Raw genomic sequence first — 14,725 nt, 5'->3', positions numbered from 1 at the left:
TCTTGATGCACCTGTACAGGGCATTGGTGAGGCCGCAGCTGGAATACTGTGTGCAGTATTGGTCCCCTTATATGAGGAAGGATATATTGGCATTGGAGGGAGTGCAGAGAAGGTTCACCAGGTTGATACCGGAGATGAGGGGTTTGGATTATGAGGAGAGGCTGAGGAGATTGGGTTTGTACTCGTTGGAGTTTAGAAGGATGAGGGGGGATCTTATGGAGACTTATAAGATAATGCGGGGGCTGGATAGGGTGGAGGCGGAGAGATTCTTTCCACTTAGTCAGGAAGTTAAAACTAGAGGACACAGCCTCAAAATAAAGGGGGGTCGGTTTAAGACAGAGTTGAGGAGGAACTTCTTCTCCCAGAGGGTGGTGAATCTCTGGAATTCTCTGCCCACTGAGGTGGTGGAGGCTACCTCGCTGAATATGTTTAAAGCGCGGATGGATGGATTCCTGATCGGTAAGGGAATTAAGGGTTATGGGGATCAGGCGGGTAAGTGGTACTGATCCACGTCAGATCAGCCATGATCTTATTGAATGGCGGGGCAGGCTCGAGGGGCTAGATGGCCTACTCCTGCTCCTATTTCTTATGTTCTTATGTTGACATTGAGGGAGAGATTATTGTTGCTGCACCAGTTCACCAGATTCTCTATCTCATTCCTGTTCTCCGTCCCGTCATTGTTTGAGATCCGACCCACTGCGGTGGTGTCGTCAGCAAACTTGAAAATGGAATTGGAGGGGAATTTGGCCGCACAGTCAGAGGTGTATAAGGAGTATAGTCGGGGGCTGAGGACACAGCCTTGTGGGGCACCGGTGTTGAGGATGATCATGGAAGAGGTGTTGTTGCCTATCCTTACTGATTGTGGTCTGTGGGTTAGGAAGTTCAGGATCCAGTCGCTGAGGGAGAAGCCGAGGCCCAGGCCACGGAGTTTGGAGATGTGTTTCATCGGAATAATAGTGTTGAAGCTGAGCTTTAGTCAATAAATAGGAGTCTGACAGAGGTGTCCTTGTTATCCAGGTGTTCCAGGGTTGAGTGAAGGGCCAGGGAGATGGCGTCTGCTGTGGACCTGTTGCAGGGGTAGGTGAACTGTAGTGGATCCAGGTAGTCCGGGGGCTGGGATTGATCCGTGCCATGGCTAACCTTTCGAAGCACTTCATTACGATGGGTGTCAGAGCCACCGGCCGATAGTCATTAAGGCAGGTTGCTTGGTTTTATTTAGGTACCGGGATGATGGTTGCCTTATTGAAGCAGATAGGGACGGCAGATTGTTGTAAAGAGAGGTTAAAGATGTCTGTGAATACGTCACGGTGCGGTGACGTCACGGTGCGGTGACATCACAGTGCGGTGACATCACGGTGCGGTGACATCACGGTGCAGTGACATCACGGTGCGGTGACATCACAGTGCGGTGACATCACAGTGCGGTGACATCACGGTGCGGTGACATCACGGTGCGGTGACATCACGGTGCGGTGACATCACGGTGCGGTGACATCACAGTGCGGTGACATCACGGTGCGGTGACATCACGGTGCGGTGACATCACAGTGCGGTGACATCACGGTGCGGTGACATCACGGTGCGGTGACATCACAGTGCGGGGACATCACGGTGCGGGGACATCACGGTGCGGGGACATCACGGTGCGGTGACATCACGGTGCGGGGACATCACGGTGCGGGGACATCACGGTGCGGTGACATCACGGTGCGGGGACATCACGGTGCGGTGACATCACGGTGCGGTGACATCACGGTGCGGGGACATCACGGTGCGGTGACATCACGGTGCGGGGACATCACGGTGCGGGGACATCACGGTGCGGGGACATCACGGTGCGGTGACATCACGGTGCGGTGACATCACGGTGCGGTGACATCACGGTGCGGTGACATCACGGTGCGGTGACATCACGGTGCGGTGACATCACGGTGCGGGGACATCACGGTGCGGGGACATCACGGTGCGGGGACATCACGGTGCGGGGACATCACGGTGCGGTGACATCACGGTGCGGTGACATCACGGTGCGGTGACATCACGGTGCGGTGACATCACGGTGCGGTGACATCACGGTGCGGTGACATCATGGTGCGGTGACATCACGGTGCGGTGACATCACGGTGCGGGGACATCACGGTGCAGTGACATCACGGTGCGGGGACATCACGGTGCAGTGACATCACGGTGCGGGGACATCACGGTGCGGGGACATCACGGTGCGGGGACATCACGGTGCGGGGACATCACGGTGCGGTGACATCACAGTGCGGTGACATCACGGTGCGGGGACATCACAGTGCGGTGACATCACGGTGCGGGGACATCACAGTGCGGTGACATCACAGTGCGGTGACATCACAGTGCGGTGACATCACGGTGCGGGGACATCACGGTGCGGGGACATCACAGTGCGGTGACATCACGGTGCAGTGACATCACGGTGCGGGGACATCACGGTGCGGTGACATCACGGTGCGGGGACATCACGGTGCGGGGACATCACGGTGCGGGGACATCACGGTGCAGTGACATCACGGTGCGGGGACATCACGGTGCGGGGACATCACGGTGCGGGCGGTGCGGTGACATCACGGTGCGGTGACATCACGGTGCGGTGACATCACGGTGCGGTGACATCACGGTGCGGTGACATCACGGTGCGGGGACATCACGGTGCAGTGACATCACAGTGCGGGGACATCACGGTGCGGTGACATCACGGTGCGGTGACATCACGGTGCGGTGACATCACGGTGCGGGGACATCACGGTGCGGTGACATCACGGTGCGGTGACATCACGGTGCAGTGACATCACGGTGCGGGCGGTGCAGTGACATCACGGTGCGGTGACATCACGGTGCGGGCGGTGCAGTGACATCACGGTGCGGGGACATCACGGTGTGGTGACATCACGGTGCGGTGACATCACAGTGCGGTGACATCACGGTGCGGTGACATCACGGTGCGGGGACATCACGGTGCGGTGACATCACGGTGCGGTGACATCACGGTGCAGTGACATCACGGTGCGGTGACATCACGGTGCGGGGACATCACGGTGCGGTGACATCATGGTGCGGTGACATCACGGTGCGGTGACATCACGGTGCGGGGACATCACGGTGCGGTGACATCACGGTGCGGGGACATCACAGTGCGGTGACATCACGGTGCGGTGACATCACGGTGCAGTGACATCACGGTGCGGTGACATCACGGTGCGGGGACATCACGGTGCGGTGACATCACGGTGCGGTGACATCACGGTGCGGTGACATCACGGTGCGGTGACATCACGGTGCGGGGACATCACGGTGCGGGGACATCACGGTGCGGTGACATCATGGTGCGGTGACATCACGGTGCAGTGACATCACGGTGCGGTGACATCACGGTGCGGGGACATCACGGTGCGGTGACATCACGGTGCGGTGACATCACGGTGCGGTGACATCACGGTGCGGTGACATCACGGTGCGGGGACATCACGGTGCGGGGACATCACGGTGCAGTGACATCACGGTGCAGTGACATCACGGTGCGGTGACATCACGGTGCGGTGACATCACGGTGCGGTGACATCACGGTGTGGTGACATCACGGTGCAGTGACATCACGGTGCAGTGACATCACGGTGCAGTGACATCACGGTGCAGTGACATCACGGTGCAGTGACATCACAGTGCAGTGACATCACGGTGCGGTGACATCACGGTGCAGTGACATCACGGTGCAGTGACATCACGGTGCAGTGACATCACGGTGCGGTGACATCACGGTGCGGTGACATCACGGTGCGGGCGGTGCAGTGACATCACGGTGCGGGCGGTGCAGTGACATCACGGTGCGGGCGGTGCAGTGACATCACGGTGCAGTGACATCACGGTGCGGGCGGTGCAGTGACATCACGGTGCAGTGACATCACGGTGCAGTGACATCACGGTGCAGTGACATCACGGTGCGGTGACATCATGGTGCAGTGACATCACGGTGCGGGCGGTGCAGTGACATCACGGTGCGGTGACATCACGGTGCAGTGACATCACGGTGCAGTGACATCACGGTGCAGTGACATCACGGTGCGGTGACATCACGGTGCGGTGACATCACGGTGCGGTGACATCACGGTGCGGGCGGTGCGGTGACATCACGGTGCGGTGACATCACGGTGCGGTGACATCACGGTGCGGGCGGTGCGGTGACATCACGGTGCGGGGACATCACGGTGCGGGGACATCACGGTGCGGTGACATCACGGTGCAGTGACATCACGGTGCAGTGACATCACGGTGCAGTGACATCACGGTGCAGTGACATCACGGTGCGGTGACATCACGGTGCAGTGACATCACAGTGCGGTGACATCACGGTGCAGTGACATCACGGTGCAGTGACATCACGGTGCGGTGACATCACGGTGCGGGGACATCACGGTGCAGTGACATCACGGTGCGGGGACATCACGGTGCGGGGACATCACGGTGCAGTGACATCACGGTACAGTGACATCACGGTGCGGTGACATCACGGTGCAGTGACATCACGGTGCGGGCGGTGCAGTGACATCACGGTGCGGTGACATCACGGTGCGGTGACATCACGGTGCAGTGACATCACGGTGCAGTGACATCACGGTGCGGGCGGTGCAGTGACATCACGGTGCGGTGACATCACGGTGCGGGCGGTGCAGTGACATCACGGTGCGGGGACATCACGGTGCGGGCGGTGCAGTGACATCACGGTGCGGTGACATCACGGTGCGGGCGGTGCAGTGACATCACGGTGCGGTGACATCACGGTGCGGGCGGTGCAGTGACATCACGGTGCGGGCGGTGCAGTGACATCACGGTGCGGGGACATCACGGTGCAGTGACATCACGGTGCAGTGACATCACGGTGCGGGCGGTGCAGTGACATCATGGTGCAGTGACATCACTTGTGCAGTGACATCACGGTGCGGGCGGTGCAGTGACATCACGGTGCAGTGACATCACGGTGCGGGGACATCACGGTGCAGTGACATCACGGTGCGGTGACATCACGGTGCGGTGACATCACGGTGCGGTGACATCACGGTGCGGTGACATCACGGTGCGGTGACATCACGGTGCGGTGACATCACGGTGCGGTGACATCACGGTGCGGTGACATCACGGTGCGGTGACATCACGGTGCGGGCGGTGCGGTGACATCACGGTGCAGTGACATCACGGTGCGGTGACATCACGGTGCGGTGACATCACGGTGCAGTGACATCACGGTACAGTGACATCACGGTGCAGTGACATCACGGTGCGGTGACATCACGGTGCGGTGACATCACGGTGCGGTGACATCACGGTGCGGTGACATCACGGTGCAGTGACATCACGGTGCGGTGACATCACGGTGCGGTGACATCACGGTGCAGTGACATCACGGTACAGTGACATCACGGTGCGGTGACATCACGGTGCGGTGACATCACGGTGCGGTGACATCACGGTGCGGGCGGTGCGGTGATATCACGGTGCAGTGACATCACGGTGCGGTGACATCACGGTACAGTGACATCACGGTGCAGTGACATCACGGTGCGGTGACATCACGGTGCGGTGACATCACGGTGCAGTGACATCACGGTACGGTGACATCACGGTGCGGTGACATCACGGTGCGGTGACATCACGGTGCGGTGACATCACGGTGCGGTGACATCACGGTGCGGTGACATCACGGTGCGGTGACATCACGGTACAGTGACATCACGGTGCGGTGATATCACGGTGCGGGCGGTGCGGTGATATCACGGTGCAGTGACATCACGGTGCGGTGACATCACGGTACAGTGACATCACGGTGCAGTGACATCACGGTACAGTGACATCACGGTGCGGTGACATCACGGTGCGGTGATATCACGGTGCAGTGACATCACGGTGCGGTGACATCACGGTGCGGTGATATCACGGTGCAGTGACATCACGGTGCGGTGACATCACGGTGCGGTGACATCATGGCGCGGTGACATCACCCAGGAGCACCAGGCTGCAGTAACACTGCTGCCCTGTGAGCGGCGCTGGGAGGCTGCAGGCGGCACTGCGCAGGCACCGGACTCCAGCAGCAGCTCCGCCCCGGATGTGGCGTCAGTGAGTGAGCGTGGCCTGGGCACTGTGTTTCCGGTCCCGGTGAAGCAGCAGCAGCGGAGCGCCGCGGCGAAGCTCAGGTCAGTCGGAGCGCGCCCGTTACCCGGAGCAACCGGAGCGGCGGCTCGGTGACGTGACGCGCCGCCCCGCGCGGGGAGGGGAGGGGCGGGGGCTTCGCGGAGAGACAGTGGGGGGAGGGGCGCCTCGGGACGGCGGTTGGCCCGCGATTTGAATGGGAGCGCGCGAGACTGGGCCGCCTCTGATTGGCGGAGGGAGGGAGGGGGGGGGGCAGGGCAGGGCCGCCTCTGATTGGCGGAGGGAGTGGCCCGCTCGTTGATTGGCTGAGTTCCCAGGCGGAGGCAGCCGCTGATTGGCGGAGCGCGGCGGCGTGTTCCGATTGGTTAGTGGGAGAGGTGCCCGCAGCCGCTGATTGGCGGAGATTTGAATGGGAGCCGCGCGCGGGATGGACGGTTGGCGCCGCGCGCGGGGGGGGGCGGGGCGGGGCGGGCGCTGATTGGCTGAGGGGGAGGGCGGGAGGCAGTTTCTGATTGGCTGAGCCTGGGGGAGGGGGCGGGGCGGGGCCGATGATTGGCGGAGGGGAGGGAGCCGTTGGGGGGGGCCGGGCACGGACTGTCGAAACTTGGGCCCCAGGCACCCAGCAGGTCCCGAGAAAAATCCCATTTTACAACAACAACTGACCCACACAACCTTCTCCACCCAGATATCATTGGACATCTCAGCTCAGTGAGTCCCACAGGCTGAGAGGTGTCTCTTTTATAGGCTCTTTACCTCATGGGGTGGGGACGTCGCTGCTCAGGCTATTCGGGGGGGGGACGGTGTGCTGCTCAGGCTATTCGGGGGGGACGGTGTGCTGCTCAGGCTATTCGGGGGGGACGGTGTGCTGCTCAGGCTATTCGGGGGGGACGGTGTGCTGCTCACGCTATTCGGGGGGGGGAGGTGTGCTGCTCAGGCTATTCGGGGGGGACGGTGTGCTGCTCAGGCTATTCGGGGGGGAAGGTGTGCTGCTCAGGCTATTCGGGGGGGACGGTGTGCTGCTCAGGCTATTCGGGGGGAAGGTGTGCTACTCAGGCTATTCGGGGGGAAGGTGTGCTGCTCAGGCTATGTGGGGGGGGGGCGAAGGTGTGCTGCTCAGGCTATGTGGGGGGGGGGGGAAGGTGTGCTACTGGGGGGGGGAGGTGTGCTGCTCAGGCTATTCGGGGTGAAAAGGTGTGCTCATCGGGCTATTCGGGGGGGAAGGTGTGCTGCTGAGGCTATTCTGGGAGGAAGGTGTGCTTCTAGGGCTATTCGGGGAGGGGAATGGTGTGCTACTCAGGGGGGAAAGGTGTGCTACTCAGGCTATTCGGGGGGGGGGAAAGATGTGCTGCTCAGGCTGTTCGGGGGGGGGGAAGGTGTGCTGCTCGGGCTATTCGAGGGGGAAGGTGTGCTGATTGGGCTATTCGGGGGGGAAAGGTGTGCTACTCAGGCTATTCGGGGGGGAAGGTGTGCTACTCAGGCTATTCAGGGGGGAAGGTGTGCTTCTAGGGCTGTTTGGGGGGGGGGGGAAGGTGTGCTGAATGGGCTATTCGGGGTGAAAAGGTGTGCTCATCGGGCTATTCGGGGGGGGAAAGGTGTGCTGCTCGGGCTATTCGGGGGGGGGGGAAGGTGTGCTGCTCAGGCTATTTGGGGGGGGAAGGTGTGCTGCTCAGGCTATTCAAAGAACAAAGAATAATACCGCACAGGAACAGGCCCTTCGGCCCTCCAAGCCTGCGCCGCTCCCTGGTCCAAACTAGGCCATTCTTTTGTATCCCTCCATTCCCACTCCGTTCATGTGGCTATCTAGAACATAGAACATTACAGCGCAGTACAGGCCCTTCAGCCCTCGATGTTGCGCCGACCAGTGAAACCAATCTAAAGCCCCTCTAATCTACACTATTCCAATATCATCCATATCTGGATAAGTCTTAAACGTATTCGGGGAGGAAGGTGTGCTTCTAGGGCTATTCGGGGAGGAAGGTGTGCTTCTAGGGCTATTCGGGGGGGGGGGGAACGGTGTGCTACTCAGGCTATTCGGGGGGGAAGGTGTGCTGCTCAGGCTATTCGGGGGGGAAGGTGTGCTGCTCAGGCTATTCGGGGGGGAAGGTGTGCTTCTAGGGCTGTTCGGGGGAGGTGTGTCACTACAGCGTACCAGGTCTCAAAGAACAAAGAAAATTACAGCACAGGAACAGGCCCTTCGACCCTCCAAGCCTGCACCGACCGTGCTGCCCATCTGAACTAAAACCCACTACCCTTCCAGGGACCATATCCCTCTATTCCCATCCTATTCATGTATTTGTCAAGACGCCCCTTAAAACTCAGTTATCGTATCCGCTTCCACTCCCTCCCCCGGCAGCGAGTTCCAGGCACCCACCACCCTCTGTGTAAAAAAATCTGCCTCGTACATCTCCTTTAAACCTTGCCCCTCGCACCTTAAACCTACGTCCCCATATAATTGACTCTTCCACCCTGGGAAAAGCTTCTGACTATCCACTCTGTCCATGCCCCTCATAATCTTGTAGACTTCTATCAGGTCTCCCCTCAACCTCCGTCGCTCCAGTGAGAATAAACCAAGTTTCTCCAACCTCTCCTCATAGCTAATGCCCTCCATACCAGGCAACATCCTGGTAAATCTTTTCTGTACCCTCTCCAAAGCCTCCACGTCCTTCTGGTGGTGTGGCGACCAGAATTGAACACTATATTCCAAGTGCGGCCTAATTAAGGTTCTATAAATCTGCAACATAGAATCATAGAAACCCTACAGTGCAGAAGGAGGCCATTCGGCCCATCGAGTCTGCACCGACCACAATCCCACCCAGGCCCTACCCCCACATATTTACCCGCTAATCCCTCTAACCTACGCATCTCAGGACTCTAAGGGGCAGCTTTTTTTTAATCTGGCCAATCAACCTAACCCGCACATCTTTGGACTGTGGGAGGAAACCGGAGCACCCGGAGGAAACCCACGCAGACACGAGGAGAATGTGCAAACTCCACACAGACAGTGACCCGAGCCGGGAATCGAACCCGGGACCCTGGAGCTGTGAAGCAGCAGTGCTAACCACTGTGCTACCGTGACGCCGATACATGACTTGCCAATTTTTAAACTCAGTGCCCCGGCCGACGAAGGCAAGAATGCCGTATGTCTTCTTGACTGCCTTCTCCACCCGCAATGGAGGTCTCGGGGTTTGTGGGGGAGGTGATATCCTAGTGGCATTATCGCTTCACTATTAATCCAGAAACTCGGCTAATGTTCTGGGGGACCCGGGTTCGAATCCCGCCACGGCAGATGGTGGAATTTGAATTCAATTTAAAAATCTAATTGGTCAGAACATTGACTACAGGAGTCGGGACGTCTTGTTGAAGTTGTACAAGACATTGGTAAGGCCCCACTTGGAATACTGTGCACAGTTCTGGTCACCTTATTATAGAAAGGATATTATTAAACGAGAAAGAGTGCAGAAAAGATTTACTAGGATGCTACCGGGACTTGATGGATTGAGTTCCAGGAGAGGCTGGATAGACCGGGACTTCTTTTCTTAAAGACACTCAATGACCCGGCCTCCACAGCCTTCTGCGGCAAAGAGTTCCACAGATTCCCCACTCCCTGGCTGAAGAAAGTCCTCCTCATCTCTGTTTTAAAGGATCGTCCCTTTAGCCTGTGGTTGTGCCCTCTGGTTCTAGTTTTTCCTACCAGTGGAAACATCCTCTCCACGTCCACTCTATCCAGGCCTCGCAGTATCCTGTAAGTTTCAATAAGATCCCCCCTCATCCTTCTAAACTCCAACAAGTACAGACCCAGAGTCCTCAACCCGTTCCTCATCCGACAAGCTCTTCATTCCTGGGATCATTCTTGTGAACCTCCTCTGGACCCTTTCCAAGGTAAGAATTCTCACAACACCAGGTTAAAGTCCAACAGGTCCAATCTGTTGGACTTTAACCTGGTGTTGTGAGACTTCTTACTGTGCTTACCCCAGACAATGCTGGCATCTCTGGCTTGCCAAAAGGAGGCAGAGAGTGGGTATAGATGGGTCTTTTTCGAAATGGAGGTCGGTCACCAGTGGTGTGCCCCAGGGATCTGTTCTGGGACCCTTGCTGTTTGTCATTTTCATAAATGACCTGGATGAGGAAGTGGAGGGATGGGTTGGTAAGTTTGCTGACGACACGAAGGTCGGTGGGGTTGTGGATAGTCTGGAGGGATGTCAGAAGTTACAGAGGGACATAGATAGGATGCAAGACTGGGCGGAGAAGTGGCAGATGGACTTCAACCCAGATAAATGCGTCGTGGTCCATTTTGGCAGGTCAAATGGGATGAAGGAGTACAATATAAAGGGAAAGACTCTTAGTACTGTGGAGGATCAGAAGGACCTTGGGGTCCGGGTCCATAGGACTCTAAAATCGGCCCCGCAGGTGGAGGAGGTGGTTAAGAAGGCGTATGGTGTGCTGGCCTTTATCAATCAAGGGATTGAGTTTAGGAGTCCGGGGATAATGATGCAGCTATATAAGACCCTCATCAGACCCCACTTGGAGAACTGTGCTCAGTTCTGGTCGCCTCATTACAGGAAGGATGTGGAAAAGATTGAAAGGGTGCGGAGGAGATTTACAAGGATGTTGCCTGGATTGAGTGGCATGCCTTATGAGGATAGGCTGAGGGAGCTCGGTCTTTTCTCCTTGGAGAGATACGGATGAGAGGAGACCTAATAGAGGTATATAAGATGTTGAGAGGCATAGATCGGGTGGACTCTCAGAGGCTTTTTCCCAGGGTGGAAATGTCTGCTACGAGAGGACACAGGTTTAAGGTGCTGGGGGGTAGGTACAGGGGAGATGTTGGGGGGAAGTTTTTCACACAGAGGGTGGTGGGCGAGTGGAATCGGCTGCCGTCAGTGGAAGCAAACTCAATAGGGTCTTTTAAGAGACTCCTGGATGAGTACATGGGACTTAATAGGATGGAGGGTTATAGGTCGGCCTAGAAGGTAGGGATGTGTTCGGCACAACTTGTGGGGCCGAAGGGCCTGTTTTGTGCTGTAGTTTTTCTATGTTTCTATCTCCACATCATCCCTTTCCAAGGGCCAGCACATCCTTCCTTAGATCTGGGACCCAAAACTGCTCACAATACTCCAAATGGGGTCTGACCAGAGCCTTGTACAGCCTTACAGGGGAGGTGATATCCTAGTGGCATTATCGCTTCACTATTAATCCAGAAACTCAGCTAATGTTCTGGGGACCGAGGTTCGAATCTCGCCACGGCAGATGGTGGAATTTGAATTCAATAAAAAATGTCTGGAATTAAGAATCTACTGATGACCCACTGTCGGAAAAAACCCATCTGGTTCCCTTTGGGGAAGGAAATCTGCCGTCCTTGCCCCGGTCTGGCCTACATGTGACTCCAGAGACACACAGCAATGTGAGTGTCTCTCAACTGCCCTCCAAGGGGCAACTAGGGATGGGCAATAAATGCTGGACCCAGCCAGCGACGCCCGTGTCCCACGGATGAATTTTTTTAAAAGGGCGCCGCTACAGCTCTTGGGATTTAGGGGTGGAAAGCTGCGACTGTGAGCCAGTCCCCGCTCGGGTCCTCCGCCGTTTCCCCCGCCCCCCCCCCCCCCCCCCCCCCCCCTCAGCCCCTCCTCCGCCACTTTCCCCTCTCTGTTAACCTTGCTCCCTCTCCCTCCCCACCTTGTCTTTTTAGGTCACAGGCCTCCGGCTCCCCCCTCCTCCGCGATGGCCTGCGAGTTCGTCATCCCCAGGGAGCGCTCGGAGCTGTTGAGGAGCGGACGGGTCCGGCAATACGTGGTGCAGGAGGTGCTACCCATTCGGCAACTCGCCGAGCAGATGCAAGGTAAAGGGACGGCGGGACGGCGGGGGTGTAAGGGACGACGGCATGGCGGTGATGACTCACGGGCCGGGGTAAAGCAGCTTCCGACGGTTGCTGCAACCCCGTGGGAACCGGGGTCTCAAGCGGCACTGGGGATCAGGGGTGCGAGCAAACAAATGGATGTCTGGAAGCGTGGTAAAGGGACGTGGGGGGTGGGGGGGGGTAAAGGGACGGCGCCGTGAGGTGAGGGATCGCAGCATGGGGTAAGGCTGCTTCTGGTTCCTGCGGTTGCTGCAACCCCGCGGGAACCGGGTCTCGAGAGGCACTGGGGATCAGGGGTGCGGCCAAACCAATGGATGTCCAGAACGTTGCAAAGGGACGGCAGGGCGTAAAGGGACACGGGAGGGGGGTGGGTGGAGGGAAGGGACGTGGGGGATAAAGGGATGGCCGGGGGGGTTAAAGGACGGCGTGGGAGGGGGTTAAAGGGATGGTGTTCTCTGTCTCTCTCTCTCTCCGTCTCTCTCTCTCCCGTCTCTGTCTCTCTCTCCCTGTCTCTCTCCGTCTCTCTCTCTCTCTCCGTCTCTCTCTCTCTCTCTCTCTCCGTCGCTCTCTCTCTCGCTCCGTCACTCTCTCTCTCTCCGTCTCTCTCTCTCTCCGTCTCTCTCTCTCTGTCCCTCTCTGTCTCTCCGTCTCTCTCTCTCTCGCTCTCTCTCTCCGTCGCTCTCTCTCTCTCTCCGTCGCTCTCTCTCTCTCTCGTCGCTCTCTCTCTCTCTCCGTCGCTCTCTCTCTCTCCGTCGCTCTCTCTCTCTCTCCGTCGCTCTCTCTCTCCGTCGCTCTCTCTCTCTCTCTCTCCGTCGCTCATTCTCTCTCTCTGTCGCTCTCCGTCTCTCTCTCTCTCTCCCTCTCTCTCTCTCTCTCTCCCTCTCTCTCCCACTCCGTCTCTCTCGCCCTCTCTCCGTCGCTCTCTCTCCCTCTCCCTCTCTCTCCCTCTGTCTCTCTCCGTCTCTGCGACACAGAGTTTTGTGAGCAGGGGGTGTGTAGAGCAGTGTGTTCTCTGCCTCCGCCCTGACGGGGGGGTTTGGTGGGGAGGGGCTGCCAGGATTCGGGTGGGGGGGGGGCGGTGGTGAGGGGGTCGCTCACATTGCCAGCTCACTCCCTCAGACTTTCTTCCTCTTGCCCTCAGTGTTTAAGTCATCTTTCCGAACCTCCGGCCCGCTGGTGCTGCTCGAGCATTTCGACATTCCCTACAGCGTTCTGAGGTGAGTATCTCGCTCCCTCTCCCCCTCCCTCGCTGCGTCCTCTCCTTCCCCCTCCCTCCCTCCCTCACCGCCCTCTCCCTCCCTCCCTCGCCACCCCTCCCCTCCCGCCGCCCACTTTCCCCCTCCATCGGCAACCCCCTCCCTCGCTGTGTCCTCTCCCTCCCTCCCTCGCCGCCCTCTCCCTCCCTCCCTCGCCGCCCTCCCCCTCCCTCCCTCGCCGCCCTCCCCCTCCCTCCCTCGCCGCCCTCCCCCTCCCTCCCTCGCCGCCCTCCCCTCCCTCCCTCGCGCCCTCCCCCTCCCTCCCTCGCCGCCCTCCCCCTCCCTCCCTCGCCGCCCTCCCCTCCCTCCCTCGCCGCCCTCCCCTCCCTCCCTCGCCGCCCTCCCCCCTCCCTCCCTCGCGCCCTCCCCCTCCCTCCCTCGCCGCCCTCCCCCTCCCTCCCTCGCCGCCCTCCCCTCCTCCCTCGCCCCTCCCCCCCTCCCTCGCCGCCCTCCCCCTCCCTCCCTCGCCGCCCTCCCCTCCCTCCCTCGCCGCCCTCCCCCTCCCTCCCTCGCCGCCCTCCCCTCCCTCCCTCGCCGCCCTCCCCCTCCCTCCCTCGCCGCCCTCCCCTCCTCCCTCGCGCCTCCCCTCCCTCCCTCGCCGCCCTCCCCCTCCCTCCCTCGCCGCCCTCCCCCTCCCTCCCTCGCCGCCCTCCCCCTCCCTCCCTCGCCGCCCTCCCCCTCCCTCCCTCGCCGCCCTCCCCCTCCCTCCCTCGCCGCCCTCCCCCTCCCTCCCTCGCGCCTCCCTCCCTCCCTCGCCGCCCTCCCCCTCCCTCCCTCGCCGCCCTCCCCCTCCCTCCCTCGCCGCCCTCCCCTCCCTCCCTCGCCGCCCTCCCCCTCCCTCCCTCGCCGCCCTCCCCCTCCCTCCCTCGCCGCCCTCCCCTCCCTCCCTCGCCGCCCTCCCCCTCCCTCCCTCGCCGCCCTCCCCCTCCCTCCCTCGCCGCCCTCCCTCCCTCCCTCGCCGCCCTCCCTCCTCCCTCGCCGCCCTCCCCCTCCCTCCCTCGCCGCCCTCCCCCTCCCTCCCTCGCCGCCCTCCCCCTCCCTCCCTCGCCGCCCTCCCCCTCCCTCCCTCGCCGCCCTCCCCCTCCCTCCCTCGCCGCCCTCCCCCTCCCTCCCTCCGCCCTCCCCCCTCCCTCGCCGCCCTCCCCTCCCTCCCTCCCGCCGCCCTCCCCTCTCCCTCCCTCCCGCCCTCCCCCCTCCCTCCCTCGCCGCCCCTCCCCCTCCCTCCCTCGCCGCCCTCCCCCTCCCTCCCTCGCCGCCCTCCCCTCCCTCCCTCCCGCCGCCCCCTCCCTCCCTCGCCGCCCTCCCCCTCCCTCCTCGCCGCCCTCCCCCTCCCTCCCTCGCCGCCCTCCCCCTCCCTCCCTCGCCGCCCTCCCCCTCCCTCCCTCGCCGCCCTCCCCCTCCTCCCTCGCCGCCCTCCCCCTCCCTCCCTCGCCGCCTCCCCCTCCCTCCC

At 60.4% G+C, this 14,725-nt stretch overlaps 1 long non-coding RNA gene across 1 annotated transcript; it reads left to right on the top strand.

Moving 5' to 3' along the window:
* The first annotated feature begins 6,145 nt into the window (after positions 1 to 6,145).
* LOC144490842 (uncharacterized) lies at positions 6,146 to 13,236 on the top strand. The gene is made up of 3 exons (XR_013497353.1): positions 6,146 to 6,209; positions 11,852 to 12,001; positions 13,161 to 13,236. It is a non-coding gene; the product is annotated as an uncharacterized LOC144490842 (long non-coding RNA).
* Positions 13,237 to 14,725: the final 1,489 nt, after the last annotated feature.

The sequence above is a fragment of the Mustelus asterias genome, unplaced genomic scaffold (assembly GCF_964213995.1).
Source record: "Mustelus asterias unplaced genomic scaffold, sMusAst1.hap1.1 HAP1_SCAFFOLD_3908, whole genome shotgun sequence".
Taxonomy (NCBI): Eukaryota; Metazoa; Chordata; class Chondrichthyes; order Carcharhiniformes; family Triakidae; genus Mustelus; species Mustelus asterias.
Note: the sequence above shows the minus strand (reverse complement) of the source record. Positions and strands in the feature narration are given on the sequence as shown.